The sequence below is a fragment of the Mesoplodon densirostris genome, unplaced genomic scaffold (genome assembly GCF_025265405.1).
Source record: "Mesoplodon densirostris isolate mMesDen1 unplaced genomic scaffold, mMesDen1 primary haplotype scaffold_35, whole genome shotgun sequence".
Lineage (NCBI taxonomy): Eukaryota > Metazoa > Chordata > Mammalia > Artiodactyla > Ziphiidae > Mesoplodon > Mesoplodon densirostris.
In genome coordinates, this window is record NW_026778195.1 from 6626878 (window position 1) to 6646408 (window position 19531).

The following is a 19531-nucleotide window of genomic DNA, read 5'->3' on the forward strand; positions in this document are numbered from 1 at the left end:
GATCATGGTGATGACAAGTTCCTGGAGCATTGTGATGAGAAGACCATGGAGACTTGTGATGAAAAGTCTCATGCAGCATTCTGATGAAAAGGGGCATGGAGCATTGTGATTACAGGGGTCTTGGAGCATTGTGATGAAAAGGGCATGGAACATTGTGATGAGAAGGCCAGGAAACATTCTGATGACATGCCTCATGGAGCTTTTTGATGACAAGGCCATGGAGCATTGTGATTACAGGGATATTGGAGCATTGTGATGGAAAGGACATGGATTATTGTGATGAAAAAGGCATGGAGCCTTGTCATGACAGGGTTCTGGAGCATACTGACGACAAGTGTCAGGGAGCATTGTGATGACAAGTGTATTGAGCATCGTGTTGACAAAGATCATGGAGCATTGTGATGAGAAGACCATGGATAATTTTGATGATGAGCGTCATGTGGTGCTGTGATGATAAGTTTTATGGAACATGGTGATCACAAGGGTTTGTAGCATTATGATGTCAGAGGTCATGCAGAATATTGATTTAATTGTGATGACAATAGACTGAAGTATTATGATGATGGGCATCGTGCACTGTGATGAAAGGGTTCATGGAGCATTGAGATGAAAAGGGGCATGGAGCATTGTGGTTACAAGGGTCTTGGAGCATTGTGATGACAAGGGCATGGAGCATTGTGATGAGAAGGCCATGGAACTTTCTGATGACATGCGTCATGGAGCTTTGTGATGAGAAGGGCATGGAGCATTGTGATTAAAGTGGTTTTCAGCATTGTGATGACAAATGTCATGGAACCTTGTGAAGACTAGGCCGTGGAACATTGTGATGGCAGGGGTCATGGTGCATTTTTATGACAGAGGTAATGGAGCATTGTGATGAGAAGGGCATGGAACATCGGTCTGAAATGTTTCATGGATTTTTGTGATGAGAGTGGGCATGGAGCATTTTGATGACAAGGGTACGGAACACTATGATACATTCGTCATGCAGGATTGTAATGACAAGGGCATGGAGCATTGTGATGACAAGTGTCATGGAGAACTGGGATGAAAATGTTCATGTAGAGTTGTGATGACAGGGGTCATGGAGCATTGTGATGATATTGGCCATGTAGCATTGAGAAGAGAAGGTCGTGGAGCATTTGGCTGAAAATGTTCATGGATTATTGTGATGACAGGGGTCATGTAGCTTTGTGCTGACAAGGGTCAAAGAGCATTTAGATGAAAAGTTCATGAAGCATTGTGCTTAAATATGTCACAGAGACTGTTGATGACGAGGGCATGGACCATAGTGATGAAAAAGGTCATGAAGTATTGTGATGACTGGAGTCACGGAACATTGTGATGAGAGGGTTCATGGAGCATTGAGATGAAAAGGGGCATAGAGCATTGTGATTACAACAGTCTTGGAGCATTGTGATGACAAGTGCATGGAGCATTGTGATGAGAAGGCCATGGAACATTCTGATGACATGCGTCATGGAGCTTTGTGATGACAAGGGCATGGAGCATTGTGATTTCAGGGGTCTTGAGCATTGTGATGAAAAGTATCATGGAACCTTGTGATGACTAGGCCGTGGAACATTGTGATGGCAAGTGCCATGGTGCATTCTTATGACAGGGGTAATTAAGCATTGTGATGAGAAGGGTATGGAACTTTGGTCTGAAATATTTCATGGATTATTGTGATGAGAGTGGGCATGGAGCATTGTGATGACAAGGGCCCGGAACACTGTGATACATGGGTCATGCAGGACTGTAATGACAAGGGCATGGAGCATTGTGATGAGAAGGGCATCGAGCATTGTGATGACAAGTGTCATGGAGCTTTGTGATGACAAGTTCATGGAGCAATATGATGAGAGGGTTCATGGAGCATTGTGATGACAATGACATGGAGCATTGTGATGCCAAGGGTCTTGGAGATTTGTGATGACAAGTCATGGAGCATTTTGATGAGAAGGGCAGGGAGCATTTTGATGACCAGGTCATGCAGCAATTTGATAAAAACTGTAATGGAACATTTTGATGGCATGGGTTATAGAACATTGTGATGTCAGCGGTCTTGGAGCTTTGGGATGGAAAGGGTCATGGAGCATTTTGATGACAGCGCTTATGGAACATTTTGATGGCAGGGGTCATGGAACATTGTGATGATAAGGGGATGTAGTATTGTGATGAAAGAGTCATGGAACATTGTGATTACAAGGGTGAGGGTGTATTGTGATGACTAGTGATGGAACATTGTGATATATCTGGTGAGAGAGCATTTTGATGAGAAGTGCATGGACCATTGTGATTACAAAGTTTATGGAGCATTGCAATGGCAAGGTTTGGAACATTGTGATGAAATGCGCGTGGCACATTGTGATGATAATGGTCATGGAGCATTGTTCTGACAAATAAATGGAGCATTGTGATGGCAAGTTTCTCAGAGAATTGTGATGAAAAGTTCATGGAGCATTGTGGTTACAAAGGTCACAGAGCCTTGTGATGACGCGGGCATGGACCATTGTGATGACAAACGTTATGAAGCATTGTGATGACTGGAGTCACGGAGCATTGTGATGACAGGGGTCATGGAGCATTGTGATAACAAGGGCATGGAGCATTGTGATGACAGTGGCATGGAGCATTGGTCTGACAAGTTTCATAGATTATTGTGATGAGAGTGGGCATGGTGCATTGTGATGACAAGGGCATGGAGCATTGTGATGATAAGGTCATGGAGTATTGTGAAGAGAGGTGTCAGGGAGCATTGTGATGACATATGTCATGGTCCATTGCGATGACAATGGCATGGAGCATTGTGATACCCAAATGTAATGGAGGATTGTGATGACAAATATAAAGGAGCACTGTGATGATTAGGTCTTGGAGCATTATGATGACAAGGGCCATTGAAAATCTTCAGGACAAGGTCGTGAAGCATTGTGATGAAAAGGTCCTGGAGCATTGTGATGACAAAACTATGGAGCCTTGTGATGACAAGTCTCATGGAGCATACTGATGAAAAGGGGCATGGAGCACTGTGATTACAGGGGTCTTGGAACATTGTGATGATAAGGGCATGGAGAATTGTGAGGAGAAGACCAAGGAGGATTCTGATGGCGTGCGTCATTGAGCTTTGTGATGACAATGGCATGGACCAATTTGATTACATGGGACTTGGAGCATTGTGATGAAAAGGGCATGGATCATTGTGATGAAAAAGGCATGAAGCCTTGTCATGACAGGGTTCAAGGAGCATACAGACAACAAGTGTCAGGGAGGATGTAGATGACAAGTGTATTGAGCATTGTGATGACGAAGGTCATGGAACATTGTGATGAGAAGACCATGGATAATTGTGATGATGAGTGTCATGGGGCATTGTGATGACAAGTGTTATGGAATATTGTGATCACAAGTGTTTGGAGCATTGTTATGACAGAGGTCATGGAGCATTTTGATTTCATTGTTATGACAATAGCATGAAGCATTATGATGATGGGCATGGTGCATTGTGATGACAGGGTTCATGAATCATTGAGCTGAAAATGGGCATGGAGCATTGTGATACAGTGGTCTTGGATCATTGTGATGAGAAGGGTCATGGAGCCTTGTGATGACAAGACCATGGAACATCATGATGGCAGGGGTCATGGAGCATTGTTATGACAGGGGTAAAGGAGCATTGTGATGGCAAGGGCATGGAGCATTGTGATGAGAAGGCCATGGAGCATTGTGATGACGTGTCATGGAGCTAAGTGAAGACACGGGCATGGAACAATGTGATGAGAGCGTTCATGGAGCATTGTGATTACAATGACATGGAGTATTGTGATGCCAAGGGTCATGGATCTTTGTGATGACAAAGGTCATGGAGCATTTTGATGGCAAGGGCGTTGTGCATTGTGATGAGAAGGGCAGGGAGCATTCTGATGACTGGGTCATGGAGCAATTTGATGAAAAGTGTCATGGAACATTTTGATGACAGGTGTTATGGAACATTGTGATGTCAGGGGTCATCGAACCTTGTGATGATAAGTGCATGTAGCATTGTGATGACAGGAGTCATGGAACATTGTGATGACAGGGGTGAGGGAGTATTGTGACAAATAGTGATGTAGCATTGTGATATCAGTGGTGAGAGAGCATTTGGATGAGAAGTGTATGGAGCACTGTGACGACAAATTTTATGGAGCATTGTGATGACAAGGTTGTGGAGCACTGTGATGACAAGTGCATGGTGCATTGTGATGACATGTGTCATGGAGCATTGTGCTGACAAGCGCATGGAGCATTGTGATGACAAGGGTCTTGGAGCATTGTGCTGAAAAAGGCAGAGAACATTGTGATGACAGGGGTCAAAGAGCATTGTGATGAAAAGTTCATGGATCATGGTGGTCAAAACGGTCACAGACACTGTTGATGACGAGGGCATGGACCATTGTGATGACAATGGTCTTGAAGCATAGTGATGACTGGAGTCACGGAGCACTGTGATGACAGGGGTCATGTAGCATTGTGATAACAAGTGTATGGAGCATTGTGATGACAAGGGCATGGAACATTGGTCTAATAATTATCATGGATGGTTGAAATGACAGTTGGAATGGCGCATTGTGATGACAAGGGCATGGAGCATTGTGATGACCAGGTCATGCAGTATTGTGAAGACAGGTGTCAGGGAGCATTGTGATCACATTTGTAATGGCCCATTGTGATGAGGATGGCATGGAGCATTGTGATGCCAAGTGTTATGGAGGATTCTGATGACAAAGTTAATGGAGCATTGTGATGACAATGGCATGGAGCATTGTGATGACAAGGGTCAGGGAGCATTGTGCTGACAAGTGCATGGAGAATTGTGATGACAAGGGTCATGGAGCATTCTGATGACAAGCTTGTGGAGTACTTTGATGACAATGGCATGGAGCATTGTGATGAAAACGGAATGGGGCTTTGTGATGAAAAAAGCATGGAGCCTTTTCGTGACAGGGTTCAAGGAGCATTCTGATGACAAGATTCAGGGAGCATTGTGATGACAAGTGTATTGAGAATTGTGCTGAAACAGGTCATGGAGCATTGTGATGAAAAGGGCATGGAGTATTGTGATGACAGGCATCATGGAGAGTTGTGATGACAAGTGTTATGGAACATTGTGATCACAAGGTTTTGGAGCACTGGGATGACAGAGGTCATGGATCATTTTGATGTCAAGGAGCATGGAGCATTGTGATGACAAGGGCATGAAGCAATGTGATCCCAAAGTTCATGGAGGATTGTGATGACAGTGGAAATGGAGTATTGTGATGACAAGCACCTTGAGCATTGTAAAGACAAGGTCATGTAGCATTTTGCTGACAAAGGCATGGAGCATTGTGATGACAGGTGTCATGGAGCACTGTGATGAGAAGCGTCAAGGAGCATTGTGAATACAGGGGTCATGGAGCATCGGTATGACAAGGGTCATGGAGCACTGGGCTGAAAATGTTCATGCAGTGTTGTGATAACAGGGGTCATGGAGCATGGTCATGACAAGTTACTGGAGCATTGTGATGAGAAGACCATGGAGACTTGTGATGGCAAGTCTCATGGAGCATTCTGATGAAAAGGGGCATGGAACATTGTGATTACAGGGGTCTTGAAGCATTGTGATGACTAGGGCATAGAGCATTGTGATGAGAAGGCCATGGAGCATTCTGATGACATGCGTCATGGAGATTTGTGATGACAACGACAGGGAGCATTGTGATTATAGGGATGTTGGAGCATTGTGATGAAAAGGTCATGGATCATTGTGATGAAAAAGGCATGGAGCCTTGTCATGACAGGGTTTAAGGAGCATACTGACGACAAGTGTCAGGGAACATTGTGATGACAAGTGTATTGAGCATTGTGATGACAAAGATCATGGAGCATTGTGATGAGAAGACCATGGATAATTGTGATGATGAGCGTCGTGGGGTGTTGTGATGATACGTGTTATGCAACATTGTGATCACAAGAGTTTGGAGCATTATGATGACAGGGGTCATGCAGAATATTGATTTCATTGTGATGACAATAGCCTGAAGCATTATGATGATGGGCATGGTGCATTGTGATGACAGGGTTCATGGAGCATTGAGATGAAAAGGGGCATGGAGCATTGTGATTACACGGGTCTAGGAGCATCGTGATGACAGATTTCATGGAGCATTGAGATGAAAATTGCATGGAGCATTGTGATGACAAGGGTCTTGGAGCATTGTGATGACAAGGGCATGGAGCATTGTGATGAGAAAACCATGGAACATTCTGATGAGATGCGTCATGGAGCTTTGTGATGACAAGGGCATGGAGCATTTTGATTACAAGGGTTTCAGCATTGTGATTACAAGTGTCATGAAACCTTGTGATGACTAGGCCGTGGAACATTGTGATGGCCTGGGTCAGGGTTCATTGTTATTACAAGGGTAATGGAGCATTGTGATGGCAAGGGCATGGAGCATTGTGATGAAAAGGGCATGGAGTATTGTGATGACAGGCATCAGGGAGTGTTGTGATGACAAGTGTTATGGAACAATGTGATCACAAGTGTTTGGAGCATTGTGATGACAGATGTCATGGATCATTTTGATTTGAAGGAGCATGGAGCATTGGATTGACAAGGGCATGGATCATTGTGATGACAAGCTTCAAGAAGCACTGGGCTGAAAATGTTCATGGATTGTTGTGATGACATGGGTCATGGAGTATTTTGACGACTAGGGAATGGAGCATTGTGATGACAAGAGTCCCGGATCATTGTGTTGTCAGGTGTCATGGAGTGTTGTGATGACAGTGGTCATGGAGCATTGTGATGATATTGCACATGGAGCATTGTGATGAGAAGGTCGTGGAGCATTGGGCTGAAAATGTTCATGGATTATTGTGATGACAGGGGTCATGGAGCATTGTGATGACAATGGCTTGGAGCATTGTGATGACAAGGGTCAGGGAGAATTCTGATGACAAGCTTGTGGAGTATTTTGATGACAATGGCATGGAGCATTGTGATGAAAACGGCATGGTGCATTGTGATGAAAAAGGCATGGAGCCTTTTCGTGACAGGTTTCAAGGAGCATTCTGATAACATGTGTCAGGGAGCATTGTGATGACAAGTGTAAAGAGAACTGTGGTGACAAAGGTCATGTAGCTTTGTGATGAAAAAAGCATGGAGTATTGTGATGACAGGCATCATGGAGCGTTGTGATGACAAGTGTTATGGAACATTGTGATCACAAGGGTTTGGAGCATTGTGATGACAGAGGTCATGGATCATTTTGATTTCAAGGAGCATGGAGCATTGTGATGACAAGGGCATGAATCAAAGTGATCCCAAGGTTCATGGAGGATTGTGATGACAATGGAAATGGAGTATTGTGATGACAAGCGCATAGAGCATTATAATGACAATGTCATGTAGCATTTTGCTGACAAAGGCATGGAGCATTGTGATGACAAGTGTCATGGAGCTATGTGATTACAAGCGTCAAGGAGCATTGTGAATACAGGGGTCATGGAGCATTGGGATGACAAGGGCATGGATCATTATGATGACAAGAGTCATGGAGCACTGGGCTGAAAATATTCATGGAGAGTTGTGATGACAGGTTTCATGGAGCACTGTGACGACTAGGGAATGGAGCACTGTGATGAGAAGAGTCCCGGATCATTGTGTTGTCAGGAGTCATGGAGTGTTGTGATGACAGTGGTCATGGAGCATTGTGATGATATTGGCAATGGAGCATTGTGATGAGAAGGTCGTGAAGCATTGGGCTGAAAATGTTCATGGATTATTGAGATGACAGGGGTCATGTAGCATTTTGATGATAAGGGAATGGATCATGGTGATGACAAGTTCCTGGAGCATTGTGATGAGAAGACCATGGAGACTTGTGATGAAAAGTCTCATGCAGCATTCTGATGAAAAGGGGCATGGAGCATTGTGATTACAGGGGTCTTGGAGCATTGTGATGAAAAGGGCATGGAACATTGTGATGAGAAGGCCAGGAAACATTCTGATGACATGCCTCATGGAGCTTTTTGATGACAAGGCCATGGAGCATTGTGAATACAGGGATATTGGAGCATTGTGATGGAAAGGACATGGATTATTGTGATGAAAAAGGCATGGAGCCTTGTCATGACAGGGTTCTGGAGCATACTGACGACAAGTGTCAGGGAGCATTGTGATGACAAGTGTATTGAGCATCGTGTTGACAAAGATCATGGAGCATTGTGATGAGAAGACCATGGATAATTTTGATGATGAGCGTCATGTGGTGCTGTGATGATAAGTTTTATGGAACATGGTGATCACAAGGGTTTGTAGCATTATGATGTCAGAGGTCATGCAGAATATTGATTTAATTGTGATGACAATAGACTGAAGTATTATGATGATGGGCATCGTGCACTGTGATGAAAGGGTTCATGGAGCATTGAGATGAAAAGGGGCATGGAGCATTGTGGTTACAAGGGTCTTGGAGCATTGTGATGACAAGGGCATGGAGCATTGTGATGAGAAGGCCATGGAACTTTCTGATGACATGCGTCATGGAGCTTTGTGATGAGAAGGGCATGGAGCATTGTGATTAAAGTGGTTTTCAGCATTGTGATGACAAATGTCATGGAACCTTGTGAAGACTAGGCCGTGGAACATTGTGATGGCAGGGGTCATGGTGCATTTTTATGACAGAGGTAATGGAGCATTGTGATGAGAAGGGCATGGAACATCGGTCTGAAATGTTTCATGGATTTTTGTGATGAGAGTGGGCATGGAGCATTTTGATGACAAGGGTACGGAACACTATGATACATTCGTCATGCAGGATTGTAATGACAAGGGCATGGAGCATTGTGATGACAAGTGTCATGGAGAACTGGGATGAAAATGTTCATGTAGAGTTGTGATGACAGGGGTCATGGAGCATTGTGATGATATTGGCCATGTAGCATTGAGAAGAGAAGGTCGTGGAGCATTTGGCTGAAAATGTTCATGGATTATTGTGATGACAGGGGTCATGTAGCTTTGTGCTGACAAGGGTCAAAGAGCATTTAGATGAAAAGTTCATGAAGCATTGTGCTTAAATATGTCACAGAGACTGTTGATGACGAGGGCATGGACCATAGTGATGAAAAAGGTCATGAAGTATTGTGATGACTGGAGTCACGGAACATTGTGATGAGAGGGTTCATGGAGCATTGAGATGAAAAGGGGCATAGAGCATTGTGATTACAACAGTCTTGGAGCATTGTGATGACAAGTGCATGGAGCATTGTGATGAGAAGGCCATGGAACATTCTGATGACATGCGTCATGGAGCTTTGTGATGACAAGGGCATGGAGCATTGTGATTTCAGGGGTCTTGAGCATTGTGATGAAAAGTATCATGGAACCTTGTGATGACTAGGCCGTGGAACATTGTGATGGCAAGTGCCATGGTGCATTCTTATGACAGGGGTAATTAAGCATTGTGATGAGAAGGGTATGGAACTTTGGTCTGAAATATTTCATGGATTATTGTGATGAGAGTGGGCATGGAGCATTGTGATGACAAGGGCCCGGAACACTGTGATACATGGGTCATGCAGGACTGTAATGACAAGGGCATGGAGCATTGTGATGAGAAGGGCATCGAGCATTGTGATGACAAGTGTCATGGAGCTTTGTGATGACAAGTTCATGGAGCAATATGATGAGAGGGTTCATGGAGCATTGTGATGACAATGACATGGAGCATTGTGATGCCAAGGGTCTTGGAGATTTGTGATGACAAGTCATGGAGCATTTTGATGAGAAGGGCAGGGAGCATTTTGATGACCAGGTCATGCAGCAATTTGATAAAAACTGTAATGGAACATTTTGATGGCATGGGTTATAGAACATTGTGATGTCAGCGGTCTTGGAGCTTTGGGATGGAAAGGGTCATGGAGCATTTTGATGACAGCGCTTATGGAACATTTTGATGGCAGGGGTCATGGAACATTGTGATGATAAGGGGATGTAGTATTGTGATGAAAGAGTCATGGAACATTGTGATTACAAGGGTGAGGGTGTATTGTGATGACGAGTGATGGAACATTGTGATATATCTGGTGAGAGAGCATTTTGATGAGAAGTGCATGGACCATTGTGATTACAAAGTTTATGGAGCATTGCAATGGCAAGGTTTGGAACATTGTGATGAAATGCGTGTGGCACATTGTGATAATAATGGTCATGGAGCATTGTTCTGACAAATAAATGGAGCATTGTGATGGCAAGTTTCTCAGAGAATTGTGATGAAAAGTTCATGGAGCATTGTGGTTACAAAGGTCACAGAGCCTTGTGATGATGCGGGCATGGACCATTGTGATGACAAACGTTATGAAGCATTGTGATGACTGGAGTCACGGAGCATTGTGATGACAGGGGTCATGGAGCATTGTGATAACAAGGGCATGGAGCATTGTGATGACAGTGGCATGGAGCATTGGTCTGACAAGTTTCATAGATTATTGTGATGAGAGTGGGCATGGTGCATTGTGATGACAAGGGCATGGAGCATTGTGATGATAAGGTCATGGAGTATTGTGAAGAGAGGTGTCAGGGAGCATTGTGATGACATATGTCATGGTCCATTGCGATGACAATGGCATGGAGCATTGTGATACCCAAATGTAATGGAGGATTGTGATGACAAATATAAAGGAGCACTGTGATGATTAGGTCTTGGAGCATTATGATGACAAGGGCCATTGAAAATCTTCAGGACAAGGTCGTGAAGCATTGTGATGAAAAGGTCCGGGAGCATTGTGATGACAAAACTATGGAGCCTTGTGATGACAAGTCTCATGGAGCATAATGATGAAAAGGGGCATGGAGCACTGTGATTACAGGGGTCTTGGAACATTGTGATGATAAGGGCATGGAGAATTGTGAGGAGAAGACCAAGGAGGATTCTGATGGCGTGCGTCATTGAGCTTTGTGATGACAATGGCATGGACCATTGTGATTACATGGGACTTGGAGCATTGTGATGAAAAGGGCATGGATCATTGTGATGAAAAAGGCATGAAGCCTTGTCATGACAGGGTTCAAGGAGCATACAGACAACAAGTGTCAGGGAGGATGTAGATGACAAGTGTATTGAGCATTGTGATGACGAAGGTCATGGAGCATTGTGATGAGAAGACCATGGATAATTGTGATGATGAGTGTCATGGGGCATTGTGATGACAAGTGTTATGGAATATTGTGATCACAAGTGTTTGGAGCATTGTTATGACAGAGGTCATGGAGCATTTTGATTTCATTGTTATGACAATAGCATGAAGCATTATGATGATGGGCATGGTGCATTCTGATGACAGGGTTCATGAATCATTGAGCTGAAAATGGGCATGGAGCATTGTGATACAGTGGTCTTGGATCATTGTGATGAGAAGGGTCATGGAGCCTTGTGATGACAAGACCATGGAACATCGTGATGGCAGGGGTCATGGAGCATTGTTATGACAGGGTAAAGGAGCATTGTGATGGCAAGGGCATGGAGCATTGTGATGAGAAGGCCATGGAGCATTGTGATGACGTGTCATGGAGCTAAGTGAAGACACGGGCATGGAACAATGTGATGAGACCGTTCATGGAGCATTGTGATTACAATGACATGGAGTATTGTGATGCCAAGGGTCATGGATCTTTGTGATGACAAAGGTCATGGAGCATTTTGATGGCAAGGGCGTTGTGCATTGTGATGAGAAGGGCAGGGAGCATTCTGATGACTGGGTCATTGAGCAATTTGATGAAAAGTGTCATGGAACATTTTGATGACAGGTGTTATGGAACATTGTGATGTCAGGGGTCATCGAACATTGTGATGATAAGTGCATGTAGCATTGTGATGACAGGAGTCATGGAACATTGTGATGACAGGGGTGAGGGAGTATTGTGACAAATAGTGATGTAGCATTGTGATATCAGTGGTGAGAGAGCATTTGGATGAGAAGTGTATGGAGCACTGTGACGACAAATTTTATGGAGCATTGTGATGACAAGGTTGTGGAGCACTGTGATGACAAGTGCATGGTGCATTGTGATGACATGTGTCATGGAGCATTGTGCTGACAAGCGCATGGAGCATTGTGATGACAAGGGTCTTGGAGCATTGTGCTGAAAAAGGCAGAGAACATTGTGATGACAGGGGTCAAAGAGCATTGTGATGAAAAGTTCATGGATCATGGTGGTCAAAACGGTCACAGACACTGTTGATGACGAGGGCATGGACCATTGTGATGACAAAGGTCTTGAAGCATAGTGATGACTGGAGTCACGGAGCATTGTGATGACAGGGGTCATGTAGCATTGTGATAACAAGTGTATGGAGCATTGTGATGACAAGGGCATGGAACATTGGTCTAATAATTATCATGGATGGTTGCGATGACAGTTGGAATGGCGCATTGTGATGACAAGGGCACGGAGCATTGTGATGACCAGGTCATGCAGTATTGTGAAGACAGGTGTCAGGGAGCATTGTGATCACATTTGTAATGGCCCATTGTGATGAGGATGGCATGGAGCATTGTGATGCCAAGTGTTATGGAGGATTCTGATGACAAAGTTAATGGAGCATTGTGATGACAATGGCATGGAGCATTGTGATGACAAGGGTCAGGGAGCATTGTGCTGACAAGTGCATGGAGAATTGTGATGACAAGTGTCATGGAGCATTCTGATGACAAGCTTGTGGAGTACTTTGATGACAATGGCATGGAGCATTGTGATGAAAACGGAATGGGGCTTTGTGATGAAAAAAGCATGGAGCCTTTTCGTGACAGGGTTCAAGGAGCATTCTGATGACAAGATTCAGGGAGCATTGTGATGACAAGTGTATTGAGAATTGTGCTGAAACAGGTCATGGAGCATTGTGATGAAAAGGGCATGGAGTATTGTGATGACAGGCATCATGGAGAGTTGTGATGACAAGTGTTATGGAACATTGTGATCACAAGGTTTTGGAGCACTGGGATGACAGAGGTCATGGATCATTTTGATTTCAAGGAGCATGGAGCATTGTGATGACAAGGGCATGAAGCAATGTGATCCCAAAGTTCATGGAGGATTGTGATGACAGTGGAAATGGAGTATTGTGATGACAAGCACCTTGAGCATTGTAAAGACAAGGTCATGTAGCATTTTGCTGACAAAGGCATGGAGCATTGTGATGACAGGTGTCATGGAGCACTGTGATGAGAAGCGTCAAGGAGCATTGTGAATACAGGGGTCATGGAGCATCGGTATGACAAGGGTCATGGAGCACTGGGCTGAAAATGTTCATGCAGTGTTGTGATAACAGGGGTCATGGAGCATGGTGATGACAAGTTCCTGGAGCATTGTGATGAGAAGACCATGGAGATTTGTGATGGCAAGTCTCATGGAGCATTCTGATGAAAAGGGGCATGGAACATTGTGATTACAGGGGTCTTGAAGCATTGTGATGACTAGGGCATAGAGCATTGTGATGAGAAGGCCATGGAGCATTCTGATGACATGCGTCATGGAGATTTGTGATGACAACGACAGGGAGCATTGTGATTATAGGGATGTTGGAGCATTGTGATGAAAAGGTCATGGATCATTGTGATGAAAAAGGCATGGAGCCTTGTCATGACAGGGTTTAAGGAGCATACTGACGACAAGTGTCAGGGAACATTGTGATGACAAGTGTATTGAGCATTGTGATGACAAAGATCATGGAGCATTGTGATGAGAAGACCATGGATAATTGTGATGATGAGCGTCGTGGGGTGTTGTGATGATACGTGTTATGCAACATTGTGATCACAAGAGTTTGGAGCATTATGATGACAGGGGTCATGCAGAATATTGATTTCATTGTGATGACAATAGCCTGAAGCATTATGATGATGGGCATGGTGCATTGTGATGACAGGGTTCATGGAGCATTGAGATGAAAAGGGGCATGGAGCATTGTGATTACACGGGTCTAGGAGCATCGTGATGACAGATTTCATGGAGCATTGAGATGAAAATTGCATGGAGCATTGTGATGACAAGGGTCTTGGAGCATTGTGATGACAAGGGCATGGAGCATTGTGATGAGAAAACCATGGAACATTCTGATGAGATGCGTCATGGAGCTTTGTGATGACAAGGGCATGGAGCATTTTGATTACAAGGGTTTTCAGCATTGTGATTACAAGTGTCATGAAACCTTGTGATGACTAGGCCGTGGAACATTGTGATGGCCTGGGTCAGGGTTCATTGTTATTACAAGGGTAATGGAGCATTGTGATGGCAAGGGCATGGAGCATTGTGATGAAAAGGGCATGGAGTATTGTGATGACAGGCATCAGGGAGCGTTGTGATGACAAGTGTTATGGAACAATGTGATCACAAGTGTTTGGAGCATTGTGATGACAGATGTCATGGATCATTTTGATTTGAAGGAGCATGGAGCATTGGATTGACAAGGGCATGGATCATTGTGATGACAAGCTTCAAGAAGCACTGGGCTGAAAATGTTCATGGATTGTTGTGATGACATGGGTCATGGAGTATTTTGACGACTAGGGAATGGAGCATTGTGATGACAAGAGTCCCAGATCATTGTGTTGTCAGGTGTCATGGAGTGTTGTGATGACAGTGGTCATGGAGCATTGTGATGATATTGCACATGGAGCATTGTGATGAGAAGGTCGTGGAGCATTGGGCTGAAAATGTTCATGGATTATTGTGATGACAGGGGTCATGGAGCATTGTGATGACAATGGCTTGGAGCATTGTGATGACAAGGGTCAGGGAGAATTCTGATGACAAGCTTGTGGAGTATTTTGATGACAATGGCATGGAGCATTGTGATGAAAACGGCATGGTGCATTGTGATGAAAAAGGCATGGAGCCTTTTCGTGACAGGTTTCAAGGAGCATTCTGATAACATGTGTCAGGGAGCATTGTGATGACAAGTGTAAAGAGAACTGTGGTGACAAAGGTCATGGAGCATTGTGATGAAAAAAGCATGGAGTATTGTGATGACAGGCATCATGGAGCGTTGTGATGACAAGTGTTATGGAACATTGTGATCACAAGGGTTTGGAGCATTGTGATGACAGAGGTCATGGATCATTTTGATTTCAAGGAGCATGGAGCATTGTGATGACAAGGGCATGAATCAATGTGATCCCAAGGTTCATGGAGGATTGTGATGACAATGGAAATGGAGTATTGTGATGACAAGCGCATAGAGCATTATAATGACAATGTCATGTAGCATTTTGCTGACAAAGGCATGGAGCATTGTGATGACAAGTGTCATGGAGCTATGTGATTACAAGCGTCAAGGAGCATTGTGAATACAGGGGTCATGGAGCATTGGGATGACAAGGGCATGGATCATTATGATGACAAGAGTCATGGAGCACTGGGCTGAAAATATTCATGGAGAGTTGTGATGACAGGTTTCATGGAGCACTGTGACGACTAGGGAATGGAGCACTGTGATGAGAAGAGTCCCGGATCATTGTGTTGTCAGGAGTCATGGAGTGTTGTGATGACAGTGGTCATGGAGCATTGTGATGATATTGGCAATGGAGCATTGTGATGAGAAGGTCGTGAAGCATTGGGCTGAAAATGTTCATGGATTATTGAGATGACAGGGGTCATGTAGCATTTTGATGATAAGGGAATGGATCATGGTGATGACAAGTTCCTGGAGCATTGTGATGAGAAGACCATGGAGACTTGTGATGAAAAGTCTCATGCAGCATTCTGATGAAAAGGGGCATGGAGCATTGTGATTACAGGGGTCTTGGAGCATTGTGATGAAAAGGGCATGGAACATTGTGATGAGAAGGCCAGGAAACATTCTGATGACATGCCTCATGGAGCTTTTTGATGACAAGGCCATGGAGCATTGTGATTACAGTGATATTGGAGCATTGTGATGGAAAGGACATGGATTATTGTGATGAAAAAGGCATGGAGCCTTGTCATGACAGGGTTCTGGAGCATACTGACGACAAGTGTCAGGGAGCATTGTGATGACAAGTGTATTGAGCATCGTGTTGACAAAGATCATGGAGCATTGTGATGAGAAGACCATGGATAATTTTGATGATGAGCGTCATGTGGTGCTGTGATGATAAGTTTTATGGAACATGGTGATCACAAGGGTTTGTAGCATTATGATGTCAGAGGTCATGCAGAATATTGATTTAATTGTGATGACAATAGACTGAAGTATTATGATGATGGGCATCGTGCACTGTGATGAAAGGGTTCATGGAGCATTGAGATGAAAAGGGGCATGGAGCATTGTGGTTACAAGGGTCTTGGAGCATTGTGATGACAAGGGCATGGAGCATTGTGATGAGAAGGCCATGGAACTTTCTGATGACATGCGTCATGGAGCTTTGTGATGAGAAGGGCATGGAGCATTGTGATTAAAGTGGTTTTCAGCATTGTGATGACAAATGTCATGGAACCTTGTGAAGACTAGGCCGTGGAACATTGTGATGGCAGGGGTCATGGTGCATTTTTATGACAGAGGTAATGGAGCATTGTGATGAGAAGGGCATGGAACATCGGTCTGAAATGTTTCATGGATTTTTGTGATGAGAGTGGGCATGGAGCATTTTGATGACAAGGGTACGGAACACTATGATACATTCGTCATGCAGGATTGTAATGACAAGGGCATGGAGCATTGTGATGACAAGTGTCATGGAGAACTGGGATGAAAATGTTCATGTAGAGTTGTGATGACAGGGGTCATGGAGCATTGTGATGATATTGGCCATGTAGCATTGTGAAGAGAAGGTCGTGGAGCATTTGGCTGAAAATGTTCATGGATTATTGTGATGACATGGGTCATGTAGCATTGTGATGACAAAGGAATGGATCATGGTGAAGACAAGTTCCTGGAGCACTGTGATGAGAAGACCATGGAGACTTGTGATGAAAAATCTCATGGAGCATTCTGATGAAAAGGGGCATGGAGCATTGTGATTACAGAGGTCTTGGATCATTGTGATGAGAAGGCCATGAAGTATTCTGATGACATGCGTCATGGAGCTTTTTGATGACAAGGGCATGGAGCATTTTGATTACAGGGACCTTGGAGCATTGTGATGAAATGGTCATGGATAATTGTGATGAAAAATGCATGGAACATTGTCATGACAGGTTTCAAGGAGCATATTGACGACAAGTGTCAGGGAGCATTGTCATGACAAGTGTATTGAGCATTGTGATGACAAAGGTCATGGAGCATCGTGATGAGAAGACCATGGATAATTATGATGACGAGCATCCTGGGGCATTGAGATGACAAGTGTTATGGAATATTGTGATCACAAGGGTTTGGAACATTGTTATGACAGAGGTCATGGAACATTTTGATTTCATTGTTATGACAATAGCATGAAGCATTATGATAATGCGCATGGTGCATTGTGATGACAGGGTTCATGGATCTTTGAGATGAAAAGGGGCATAGATCATTGTGATTACAGTGTTATTGTAGCATTGTGATCAGCAGGCCATGGAAAATCGTGATGGCAGGGGTCATGGAGCATTGTGATGAGAAGGTTATGGAGCATTCTGATGACATGTGTCATGGAGCTATGTAAAGACAAGGGCATGGAGCAATGTGATGAGAGCGTTCATGGATCATTGTGATGACAATGACATGGAGCATTGTGATGCCAAGGGTCATGGATCTTTGTGATGACAAAGGTCATGGAGCATTTTGATGGCAAGTGCATTGTGCATTGTGATGAGAAAGGCAGGGAGCATTCTGATGACTGGGTCATGGAGCAATTTGATGAAAAGTGTCATGGAACATTTTGATGACAGGTGTTATGGAACATTGTGATTTCAGGGATCATCGAACATTGTGATGATAAGTGCATGTAGCATTTGATGACAGGAGTCATGGAACATTGTGATGACAGGGGTGTGGGAGTATTGTGACAAATAGTGAGGTAGCATTATGATATCAGTGGTGAGAGAGCATTTTGATGAGAAGTGCATGGAGCACTGTGATGACAAATTTTCTGGAGCATTGTGATGACAAGGTGGTGGAGCACTGTGATGACAAGCGCATGGTGCATTGTGATGACATGTGTCATGGAGCATTGTGCTGACAAGCGCATGGAGCATTGTGATGACAAGGGTCATGGAGCATTGTGCTGAGAAAGACATAGAAAATTGTGATGACAAGGGTCAAAGAGCATTTTGATGAAAAGCTCATGGAGCATTGTGGTTAAAAGGTTACAGAGACTGTTGATGACGAGGGCATGGACAATTGTAATGACAAAGGTCATGAAGCATTGTGATGACTGGAGTCACGGAGCATTGTGCTGACAGGGGTCATGGAGCATTGTGATAACAAGGGCATTGAGAATTGTGATGATAATGGCAAGGAACATTGGTCTAATGTGTTTCATGCAGTATTTCAATGACAGTTGGAATGGCACACTGTGATGACAAGGGCATGGAGCATTGTGATGACCAGGTCATGCCGTATTGTGAAGACAGGTGTCAGGGAGCATTGTGATCACATATGTAATGGCCCATTGTGATGAGGATGGCATGGAGTATTGTGATGCCAAGTGTCAGGGAGGATTCTGATGACAAAGGTAATGGAGCATTGTGATGACAATGGCTTGGAGCATTGTGATGACAAGGGTCATGGAGCATTCTTATGACAATGGCTTGGAGCATTGTGATGACAAGGGTCAGGGAGCATTGTGCTGACAAGTGCATGGAGAATTGTAATGACAAGTGTCAGGGAGCATTCTGATGACAAGCTTGTAGGAGTATTTCGATGACAATTGCAGGGAGCATTGGGATGAAAACGGCATGTGGCACTGTGATGAAAAAGGCATGGAGCCTTTTTTTGACAGGTTTCAAGGAGCATTCTGATGACAAGTGTCAGGGAGCATTGTGATGACAAGTTTATTGAGAAATGTGGTGACAAAAGTCATGGAGCATTGTGATGAAAAGTGCATGGAGTATTGTGATGACAGGCATCATGGAGCGTTGTGAGGATAAGTGTTATGGAACATTGTGATCACAAGGGTTTGGAGCATTGTGATGACAGAGGTCATGGATCATTTTGATTTCAAGGAGCATGGAGCATTGTGATGACAAGGACATGAAGCAATGTGATCGCAAATTTCATGGAGGTTTGTGATTACAATGGAAATGGAGTATTGTGATGACAAGCGCATAAAGCATTGTAATGACAAGGTCATGTAGCATTTTGCTGACAAAGGCATGGAGCATTGTGATGACATGTGTCATGGAGCACTGTGATGACAAGCGTCAAGGAGCATTGTGAATACAGGGGTCATGGAGCATTGGGATGAAAAGGGCATGGATCATAGTGATGACAAGTGTCATGGAGCACTGGGCTGAAAATGTTCATGGAGAGATGTGATGACAGGTGTCATGGAGCATTGTGATGACAAGGGAATGGAGCATTGTGATGACAAGAATCCCGGATCATTG